This window comes from Bicyclus anynana, chromosome 18, assembly GCF_947172395.1.
Source record: "Bicyclus anynana chromosome 18, ilBicAnyn1.1, whole genome shotgun sequence".
NCBI classification, from domain to species: domain Eukaryota; kingdom Metazoa; phylum Arthropoda; class Insecta; order Lepidoptera; family Nymphalidae; genus Bicyclus; species Bicyclus anynana.
In genome coordinates this window covers 6,612,861-6,623,173 of record NC_069100.1, presented here as the reverse complement: position 1 = coordinate 6,623,173, position 10,313 = coordinate 6,612,861, and the positions used below count along the sequence as shown (strand labels likewise).

At 56.3% G+C, this 10,313-nt stretch overlaps 2 non-coding genes across 2 annotated transcripts; both read right to left on the bottom strand.

The window, feature by feature from the left end:
• Positions 1–6,880: 6,880 nt before the first annotated feature.
• Positions 6,881–7,037, bottom strand: LOC128199128 (5.8S ribosomal RNA). Its single transcript, XR_008251806.1, has one exon. It is a non-coding gene; the product is annotated as a 5.8S ribosomal RNA (ribosomal RNA).
• A 165-nt stretch (positions 7,038–7,202) lies between these two features.
• On the bottom strand, positions 7,203–9,107 carry LOC128199046 (small subunit ribosomal RNA). Its single transcript, XR_008251750.1, has one exon. It is a non-coding gene; the product is annotated as a small subunit ribosomal RNA (ribosomal RNA).
• Positions 9,108–10,313: the final 1,206 nt, after the last annotated feature.

Sequence of the window (10,313 nt, the reverse complement as noted above, 5' to 3'; positions counted from 1 at the left end):
GAGACCAAGTGTTAGGCTGCGCAGAGTTCGTGTATTGAGCTGCGCAGAGTTCGTGTATTGAGCTGCGCAGAGTTCGTGTAACGAAACGGCCGAACCAAACTGAAGTTGGTCCGACTCAGTGTCCACCAGCTGCCAAAGTCAACTCAACTTCAACGTCACTGTTAACGTCAAACGTCACCGTCAATGTCAAAGTCAACGTCACCGCAACTGACAACGTCACTGTCAATGCCACTATAACCTAAAAACCACGTGCGAACATGTGCGTCGCACGTGGTAGCCTAAACTAGCTATCTAACCTAATAGTAGTGCACAGATATGCCCTAACCTAAACCTAAATTATATACACTACGTAAATTGTCAAATATAATACTAACAAGATGTTTTTACACGACTAATTACAAGTAAAACTATGCTAACTTAACCTAACTTAACTGATGGAGTCCTGTCTCGTGATGATCCCTGTGCTCCCGAGGGATGAACGTCCAACCAGGGGGTAGGCGGCGTTAACACAAGCACATTGAGCACTTTCACGTTTGCGAAGCACTAATATTTCCGAGGAAATGAATTTTATGAGATCGAAAAATTCGCGGAGCTCGCGCAAAACACGTCCGACCGCTGCGGGGGACAGTAGATAGGGACAACCCACCACCTCCCATGGCCCCACCGACTTCGCAGTCATTCGGGCCGAATCAGTGGGAGGGCGGGCCCGGTACTTGCTCTTCGCGTGTTCCCGGGCCGCCTTCTTGACTCCCTACAAATTCTTTACTCTTCGTCCTTGTCCCTTATTTCGCTTTCTCCCCCTTCTGGGGCAGCTACATCACCACCTAGGAGATACCCCTCGTCCCCCGTGGACCCGTCACTGGCACCAATGCGCTCCGAGTCACGTCGCCTCTTATGCCACCGGTGCGCGAACTCCCGCAGCCGATGAAAGTTTGCCTCCGAGGAAACGAGGTCCATGTAGTAGACGGGCCCCGCCTCCGCGCGCTCGATTCCGCCTAGCATCTCGAGCCGTAAGTCCTCGTAGAGAGGACATTCCCACAGAACGTGGTGTCTGTCCTCATCCCCATAGCCGCAATCGCACACAGGACTCTCACATAACGTCATTCCGTGCAGACGCGCCCGGAAACAACCGTGCCCGATGAGGATCTGTGAGGTCTCGTAGTCCGGTTCGACCCAGGAAGCCCTGAGTCTGCCGGCCACGTCCGGGAAAAAGCACCGCAACTCGCCACCCCAGACCTCCGAGGACCACCGTTCCTGCCACATCTCGTTCACTTCTGCCCCGATTTCTCGCCTTCGCCTGCTCCACTCCCGTTTGGGCACGGACTGGCGCGCCTTATCGAGCCTAGCAGCACGGATCACCTCCAAATCGGCAGGCAGCACCCCCGCGAGCACCGCCAGAGCGGCGGAGCTCGCAGAACGGTACGCCTTTGTCAGCAGGACGAGAGAGGACCTCTGCTTCCTGATGAGCGTCGTCCGCACGACGTGCAGCTCTGCCCTTTCCGCCCAACACGCAGCGGCGTATGTCACCGTGGCCACAAAGGTTCCGTGGTAAAGGATGCGCAGCGCAGGATACCGGATGCCCCAGGAAGACGTCGAGACTCTCGACATCTTGCCGAAGCATCGCGCCGCGCGCTCCCCGATCGACAACGCATGCCGCGCGAAGGAGAGACTTGAGTCGATCGTGACGCCCAGCACGACGGCCTCCGACACGGCCCTGATGGAGTTACCCCCCAGCTTGATGACCGGGGGCCGCTTCCCCAGCTTGCCCTTGAACGTCATAGTTTGCGACTTGTTAGGAGCGAAACTGAGCCGGTTACGACGGCCCCAGTCCTCAATCTGCCGGATAGACTCGGACGCTGCGGACTCTATCGCTCTGCGAGTATCCGCCGCGATCAGCACCGTGACGTCGTCCGCGTACGCGATGACCTTGACCCCCCCCGGTAGCGGCAACCGAAGCAAGTCATCCAGAAGGACATTCCACAATGTAGGACCCAGCACTGATCCCTGCGGGCACCCCATAGTGGAGGTTTTCCACTGCACCTGGCTTCCGATGAACAAACCGACACGCCGGTTCGCAAAGTAGCTGGCCAGCATGCCGTATACATTCGGCGGACAGCCTCCCCTTTTAGATTTGAGCAGGATCATGGGCCACCAGGCGTTGTCAAAGGCGCCCGAGATATCCAGGAAAATGGCCTGTACGTAATTCGACTCAGTAGATTTTGCAGCGCTGAGAACCGCTTGCAGCGCCGTGACGGTCGACTTACCCGGAGAGAATCCGTGCTGGAAGTCCGAGATCCCACTGGTGATCTGTGGCGCGCAAATGAGCATGACTCGTTCTAAAATCTTCCCGAACACTGGGAGGAGCGTAATCGGACGGTAGGCCTTCGGGTCAGTGAGAGGCTTATCATTACCCTTCGGGATGACGATAAGCCTGCCATCCTTCCACACATCAGGGAAAACCCCCTCTTCCACACAGGCGGCGAACACCCTGTGGAACTCCACGGATGCCGCCCACCACACTTGCTTAACGATTCGCGCTGTGATCCCGTCGATCCCGGGCGCGGTATTCGGCAGTGATTTTATGATTCCCCACAGACCATCGGCGGACGGCGGCGAAGCAGGTGTTCCAGAGGGAATGAGCGCTGCCGCAATCCGGACTTGCCTGTGATACTCTGAATCTGAAGACAAGTTGTCGTCAGGACACAGAGCGTAAAGCAGGCTGTCCGCGGCCTCAGCAACCCCCCCCGGAAATCCCTCAGCGTATCGGACCCCATTGACGACGTTTGATGGCGGACGGAACCTGCCGCTGGCGACCCTGTATGCTTGACCATACGGGTCGGCGTTGCCAGATTCCGCCGCTCGCATGTGGTACGCGTCCTGCTCCGCCACCATCAGTTGCCGGTATCTGCGCCGCTCTGCAAGGAATTCCTCTCGTACTTGCGCTAATCGCACACTCGCTGCATTCTTCTTCCGCTCTGCCTGCCATTTCCTGCGCAATTTGGCTACTAACCTCCTCTGCCTGTCCAGTCCCGGCGACCACCACTCGTACCCGTAGAACTCACGGCTTGCCTTAACACCAAGACACTCGTGCGATGTTCGCACAACGATCTCAGTGAAGGCGCTTGCTAGTGCCGATGCTGGTCTGTGGGACGGTAGGTAGCCCATGCGGGCACCCACCGTCGCGCGAAATCGAGGCCAGTCCACCCCACTTACCCGAAACCTCGGCGGCTCCCCTACCATCGGCTCAGCGCACTCTTCGACTCGTGAGCGCAGTGGTGTCAGTGTATACGTGATGAGGCGGTGGTCGCTCGACGACACGCCCACATGCACCCGCCAGTCATTTATGTGAGCGCTTCTAGTGGAGAGGGTAACGTCAATGTTAGACTCACCGTTTGGACCGCTGTATGTGAAGGGTTGGCCTTCCTTGTTGTTCACGATGATGTCACGGGACCCAATCATTTCCTCCATTGATTTGCGGCGATGCTCCGCTTCGGCGCCCCTCCCCACTAGATGCCGTCGTGGGCTATGCCATAGCGGCGAGTGGGCATTGACGTCTGCCCCGACAAAGATCCGTCGACCTTCTTCTGCTGCTTGCAGGCTATCCATGACTCTCTCCAGGTGGCAAAGGTGTCCGTCTATGGGGTGTGAGTACTGGAAGTATGCGGAGACAACCGCACACTCCCAGTTACCCACCCGCACAGCGGCGACTGCGCAGTGCTCGTTGGACAAGTGCGGCAAGGCCGCCACACTAAACCGCCGCGATGACACGTATATGGCCGCCATGGCCGAGCTCCCGCTTTGTATTAAGGCCAGCTCTGGCTGCGCCTGGGAGTATTGTTCTTGTACAAGAACAACATCCAGGCGCTGCTCTCTGGCAATGGCCGGCAATTCCTGAGTGGCAAGTCTTGAGCCGTTTAAGTTGAGTTGCCCGATCCTGAGCTCAGCCATAATTTGTGCTTGCGACGGCCCTTTCCTCGGCGTAGCGGCGCGCTGGACATGCTCTTGACGCCGTAGTGTGAGTGGCGGCGTCCGTGCGGCCAAACTTGTGGCAAGTCGCGCACTGGGCTGTAGGCGCCTGGCATTCTGCTTTCTGGTGCCCAGTGGCACCGCACTTGCCGCAGGTCGCCGCTGTGGCCCGGCAGTATTTTTCCGGGTGGCCGTATTGCTGACACTTGTTGCAGCATGTCACCTGGACGTGGTCCAGGGCTTCCACCGACTGCCACCCGATATACAGGTGGCCTTTGTTGACCAGTACATCACGCAAGGCGGGCGAGCACTCTATGACGACGGTGGTGGATCCAGCTCTGCGCCCTCGGCGCTTATACACTTTCCCCTCCTTAGCGACCCTCTCGAGCGACCATTCTGGAGAGGCCCGCAGATTCTGATCGTATAGGGCCGCGAGGACGTCGTTTTCTGCTGGATCCCCGTCGAGGTCTCTCAGGCAGACTCTAGGCGACCTCCTTGTGGGTTCCGTGACACGCAGCGTGGGTGGGACTGCGTTCCGCAGCCTTTCGGCCGCCAAAGGTGAGGTGGTCTGGACGACCACCCCTGCGTTTCCCACCTTGCGGACCCTTGCCACCTGGACGTTTATTTCCGCTGGCTTAATAGACCTCTTAATATTATAGAGCTTAGGATCGACTGACTCGCGAGCAACTACTGTTCACGCGAAACCCTTCTCCACGTCAGTCCTCCAGGGCCTCGCTGGAGTATTTGCTACTACCACCAAGATCTGCACCGACGGAGGCTCCAAGCGGGCTCACGCCCAGACCCTTCTGCGCTCTCCGCCGCGCACGTCCTACTCGTTACGGCATAATGACGCGCGTCCGAGGAGCGCGCGTCCCACTTGCCCGTAACGGTATTGTATAGGCAAAACGCTTCAGCGCCATCCATTTTCAGGGCTGGTTGCTTCGGCAGGTGAGTCGTTGCACACTCCTTAGCGGATTCCGACTTCCATGGCCACCGTCCTGCTGTCATGAGCGACCAACGCCTTTCATGGTGTCCCATGAGCGTTTTTTAGGCGCCTTAACACTACGTTTGGTTCATCCCACAGCGCCAGTTCTGCTTACCAAAATTGGCCCACTTGGCACCGTCATCAGATCTCCGGCTTCATCGTTCGAGTAAGCCGGAGCTCTCACCCATTTAAAGTTTGAGAATAGGTTGAGGTCGTTTCGGCCCCAATGCCTCTAATCATTCGCTTTACCGGATGGGACTGTCGCTGTCGACGCCAGCTATCCTGAGGGAAACTTCGGACGGAACCAGCTACTAGATGGTTCGATTAGTCTTTCGCCCCTATACCCAGTTCCGACGATCGATTTGCACGTCAGAATCGCTACGGTCCTCCATCAGGGTTTCCCCTGACTTCGACCTGACCAGGCATAGTTCACCATCTTTCGGGTCCCAGCATCTGTGCTCGGAGCGCGCCTGCATTCACGGATTGGAAACGAGACGCCTCGGGAGTGCGGGAGGCCGACCGGGACCGGCGCTCCATCCTCCCTACGTTCACTTTCGTTGCGCCTTTCAGTTTTGTGACAAAGACAACTCAATGACTCGCACACATGCTAGACTCCTTGGTCCGTGTTTCAAGACGGGTCCTGCGAGTGCCCGAAAATGACTCATCGCAGACTGAGACGCGCACGGTCCGAGACGTCACGGCTGCGACAGCAGCGGCGCCGCGTCGCGGTCCGCGCTCAGGCAGGACCGCGACCTTCAGTGTGTACGGCGCGAGCTTGCGTCGGGCCGGACGCGCGCGAGGCGCGTGCGCGGTTCACTTCTATACCGTCCGACAGCCGGCCGGCCACCGTCGCGGTCCAGCGGAGGGCGCGAGCCCGCCGCTGGGCGAATCGGACGGCGCTCAAGCCGACGTCGAACGGGTCGCGATGCATTACTGAGAGAGAAGTGCACGACGCCGACGGTACTGGACGGACGCGACCCGTGCCGCGCCGCGGCACCCGCGAGGGGGCACGCGCGCGACATCGAGGCGCGCGCCCGCGCGCCGTCGGATGTCGATGAATCTCTCCGTTCGTTCATTCGAGTTTCGCAGGTTTACCCCTGAACGGTTTCACGTACTCTTGAACTCTCTCTTCAAAGTTCTTTTCAACTTTCCCTCACGGTACTTGTTCGCTATCGTCTCGCGGTAATATTTAGCCTTAGATGGAGTTTACCACCCACTTAGGGCTGCACTCTCAAGCAACCCGACTCTGAGGAGCGTCCCTCTCGCCGCCTCGCTCCGTCGCTACGGGCCTGGCACCCTCTACGGGAAAGCGGCCCCGTTCAAGACGAACTTTGACGGGAGCGGCGACGGCGAGATAGCGGAACCTCCCGAACACCACATCTCCCGCGACCGTTAAAGCCGCGCGATTCAGTGCTGGGCTGATTCGCGTTCGCTCGCCGCTACTGACGAAATCCTGGTTAGTTTCTTTTCCTCCGCTTACTAATATGCTTAAATTCGGCGGGTGATCCTCCCTGATCTGAGGCCAACGATAAAAGTGGAGGCAGACGCGATATCCGTCGGCTCGACGGCGCCGTTCGCGCACGCGAGCGCGCTCCCCCGCCGCGAGGCGAGAGGGGCGCGCCGCGAGAGCGCACGGCGCCGCCGCGCGAGTCCGGACGTCGAGTCCGCCTACGCGTGCGCGTCAGCGGCACGCACGTACACGTGCGCGCGTACGTCGCCACAGATTCACCGTAAACGGAAGGGTCGGTGGGACGAGCGCGCACGGACGCACGCACACGCACACACGTGTGATATTTTTGAGCGGACCTGCGGAGCGCGTGCGCCGCCGCCGATCGAGAGACACTCTCGTCGAACGGCGCACGCACGCACTGCACCGGACGCGCCACGTGTCGCACTGTGTGGACAGTGTGGTGTGTGTATTTATGCAGCCGGCCCTCAGACAGGAGTGGTCCTGGATGTTTCTCCACGGACCGAAATGTACGTTCGAAATGTCGATGTTCAAATGTGTCCTGCAGTTCACACTATGACGCGCAGTTAACTGCGTTCTTCATCGACCCGCGAGCCAAGTGATCCACCGTCCAGGGTAATGGTTTTCGTTTTCTCGTTTTTTGTTGTGCACATGCGTTGTCGTTTTGTTGGGTGGTACGAGTGAGCGAGTGAGTGAGTGAGTGAGTGAGTGAGTGAGGTTAGATCGGTGCGTCTCTGACAACACGAGCACGCGCAAACGCAAACATGTGCGTACGCGGTACGTTAATGATCCTTCCGCAGGTTCCCCTACGGAAACCTTGTTACGACTTTTACTTCCTCTAAATGATCAAGTTTGGTCAACTTCCCAGCAACGCCGACGGCCGTGAAGCCACCGCGTGTCGGTCCGAAGACCTCACTAAATCATTCAATCGGTAGTAGCGACGGGCGGTGTGTACAAAGGGCAGGGACTTAATCATCGCGGGCTTATGACCCGCGATTACTAGGAATTCCTCGTTTATGGGGGATAATTGCAAACCCCAATCCCCAGCACGAAGGAGTTTCAACGGATTGCCCGGGCCTCTAGGCCAGGGAGAACATGCTGATTCCTTCAGTGTAGCGCGCGTGCGGCCCAGGACATCTAAGGGCATCACAGACCTGTTATTGCTCAATCTCGTGCGCCTCGAAGACGCCGGTCCCTCTAAGAAGAACTTTAATACGCCGCCAGTGAGTTGCGCGACCGGAGTCGCGCACACCTAAATGACGACGCCTATTTAGCAGGGCTAGAGTCTCGTTCGTTACCGGAATTAACCAGACAAATCGCTCCACCAACTAAGAACGGCCATGCACCACCACCCACCGAATCAAGAAAGAGCTGTTAATCTGTCAATCCTTCCGGTGTCCGGGCCTGGTGAGATTTCCCGTGTTGAGTCAAATTAAGCCGCAGGCTCCACTCCTGGTGGTGCCCTTCCGTCAATTCCTTTAAGTTTCAGCTTTGCAACCATACTCCCCCCGGAGTCCAAAATCTTTGGTTTCCCGGAAGCTGCCCGCCGAGCCATTGTAGTAACGTCGGCGGATCGCTAGATGACATATTTACGGTTTAGAACTAGGGCGGTATCTAATCGCCTTCGAACCTCTAACTTTCGTTCTTGATTGATGAAAAACACCTTTGGCAAATGCTTTCGCTGATGTTCGTCTTGCGACGATCCAAGAATTTCACCTCTAACGTCGCAATACGAATGCCCCCAGTTATCCCTATTAATCATTACCTCGGAGTTCTGAAAACCAACAAAATAGAACCGAGATCATATTCTATTATTCCATGCACGAAATATTCAAGCGGCATTTTGAGCCCGCTTTGAGCACTCTAATTTGTTCAAAGTAAAATTGTCGGCCCATCTCGACACTCAACGAAGAGCACCGCGATAGGATTTTGATATTGAACCGTCGCGTTAACGACGGCTCACCGACGATATGCTCCGCAGACGTGTCAGTATCACCGCGGATGCGGTGCACCGACAGCGCGGCGCACAAATGCAACTACGAGCTTTTTAACCGCAACAATTTTAGTATACGCTATTGGAGCTGGAATTACCGCGGCTGCTGGCACCAGACTTGCCCTCCAATTGTTCCTCGTTAAAATATTTAAAGTGTACTCATTCCGATTACGAGGCCTCGTAAGAGTCCCGTATCGTTATTTTTCGTCACTACCTCCCCGTGCCGGGAGTGGGTAATTTGCGCGCCTGCTGCCTTCCTTGGATGTGGTAGCCGTTTCTCAGGCTCCCTCTCCGGAATCGAACCCTGATTCCCGTTACCCGTGACAACCATGGTAGTCGCAGAAACTACCATCGAAAGTTGATAAGGCAGACATTTGAAAGATGCGTCGCCGGTACTGGACCGTGCGATCGGCAAAAGTTATCCAGATTCATCAAAATTAACGACTTCGGACGCGAGGCCCTCCGTCGATTGGTTTTGATCTAATAAAAGCACTCGTCCCATCACTGGTCAGAGTTCTGATTGCATGTATTAGCTCTAGAATTACCACAGTTATCCAAGTAACCGAGTAAGATCTAAGGAACCAAAACTGATATATTGAGCCATTCGCGGTATCGCCTTAATACGGCTTGCACTGAGACATGCATGGCTTAATCTTTGAGACAAGCATATAACTACTGGCAGGATCAACCAGGGAGCAGATATTGATATTATTATCTAAGCTCTCTTCCCCCCGCCACACGACCCACAAACACACACCCACACTTCGTCCCCAACCCGGAAGCTCGACGGACACACGTCGCACGCGACAGGCGGGGGAGTGGGTGGTGGTGTGCGTGCGTGGCAGAGGGCCTCTGAAGCACGTGATCGCGCCACGGCTCCGGCGAACGGAGCGCGGCGCGGTGCCCGACATTGTGCAAGAAGAGCGTACACGACGCAATCTCACAGGACACGTCCTCCGACCGCACAGAAAAGTATGCCATTAGACACTCTCGCAGTGCTGTCGTCGGGTCCCAAAGAAACTTGAACGTTCTATGAACGAGACGTACATACCACACACGGCGCTCCACTGCTAGAGTGAAGCCGTAAGTGTTTTAACAGTGACTCTGCGGAAAACCACACGTGGGTCGTCGCCCGGAGTGTGAGAGACCGTCATCCAGACTCTCTGATTGCTCAATCAAGTTGGGAGTACACATTGTTCCAGGGCGACACACGATGCCGCCCCGCACACAGTAAATCAAGCTACCGACACCGTGGTTTGTGAATTTCTCGCCGTACGACGATTATACATACTACACGGGGTGTGGAAAAGCGTCAAACGCGATTCCGTCGGTTGCAACGCCGTTGTTTTTTTTTTTTTTGAACGTACGCGCGCGCACGCACCACGTTGTACATTCGTATATATACATACGTACACACACATATAAATTAATATATTAACATGTACGTACGTACACGTATATATTCAATTCAAACGTATCGCAAAAACACGATAACGCGCGCACACGCACAACACGCGCCGTGTCACGTCGACACCCGAGAAGAAAAGCGAGCGCCACCAGACTCTCACACAATCACCTCAAACGTCGACGCGCCACGACCCTGTCATAGTAGTAAACGCGCTGACGGCGCAATCTGTGTACATGTGTATGTGTTATTTTGAACGAATCAAAAAATCGAGCCGTTCGTTTATTGTGTGTCCCGAAAACGGGCCGGAAAAACATTTTCGACTACGAAAATGACTCGGAGGGGGGGGGGGGGGGGGGGGGGGGGGGTGGGGGGCGGTCGCCGCCGCCGCGGTTTGGGGGGGTTTTGGCGGATGGGGAGGTGTTTCGTGAACAACTTTTTCTACACTTTCTACTCGACTAGTTGTTGTTGTTGTTGTTGTTGTTGTTGTTGTTGT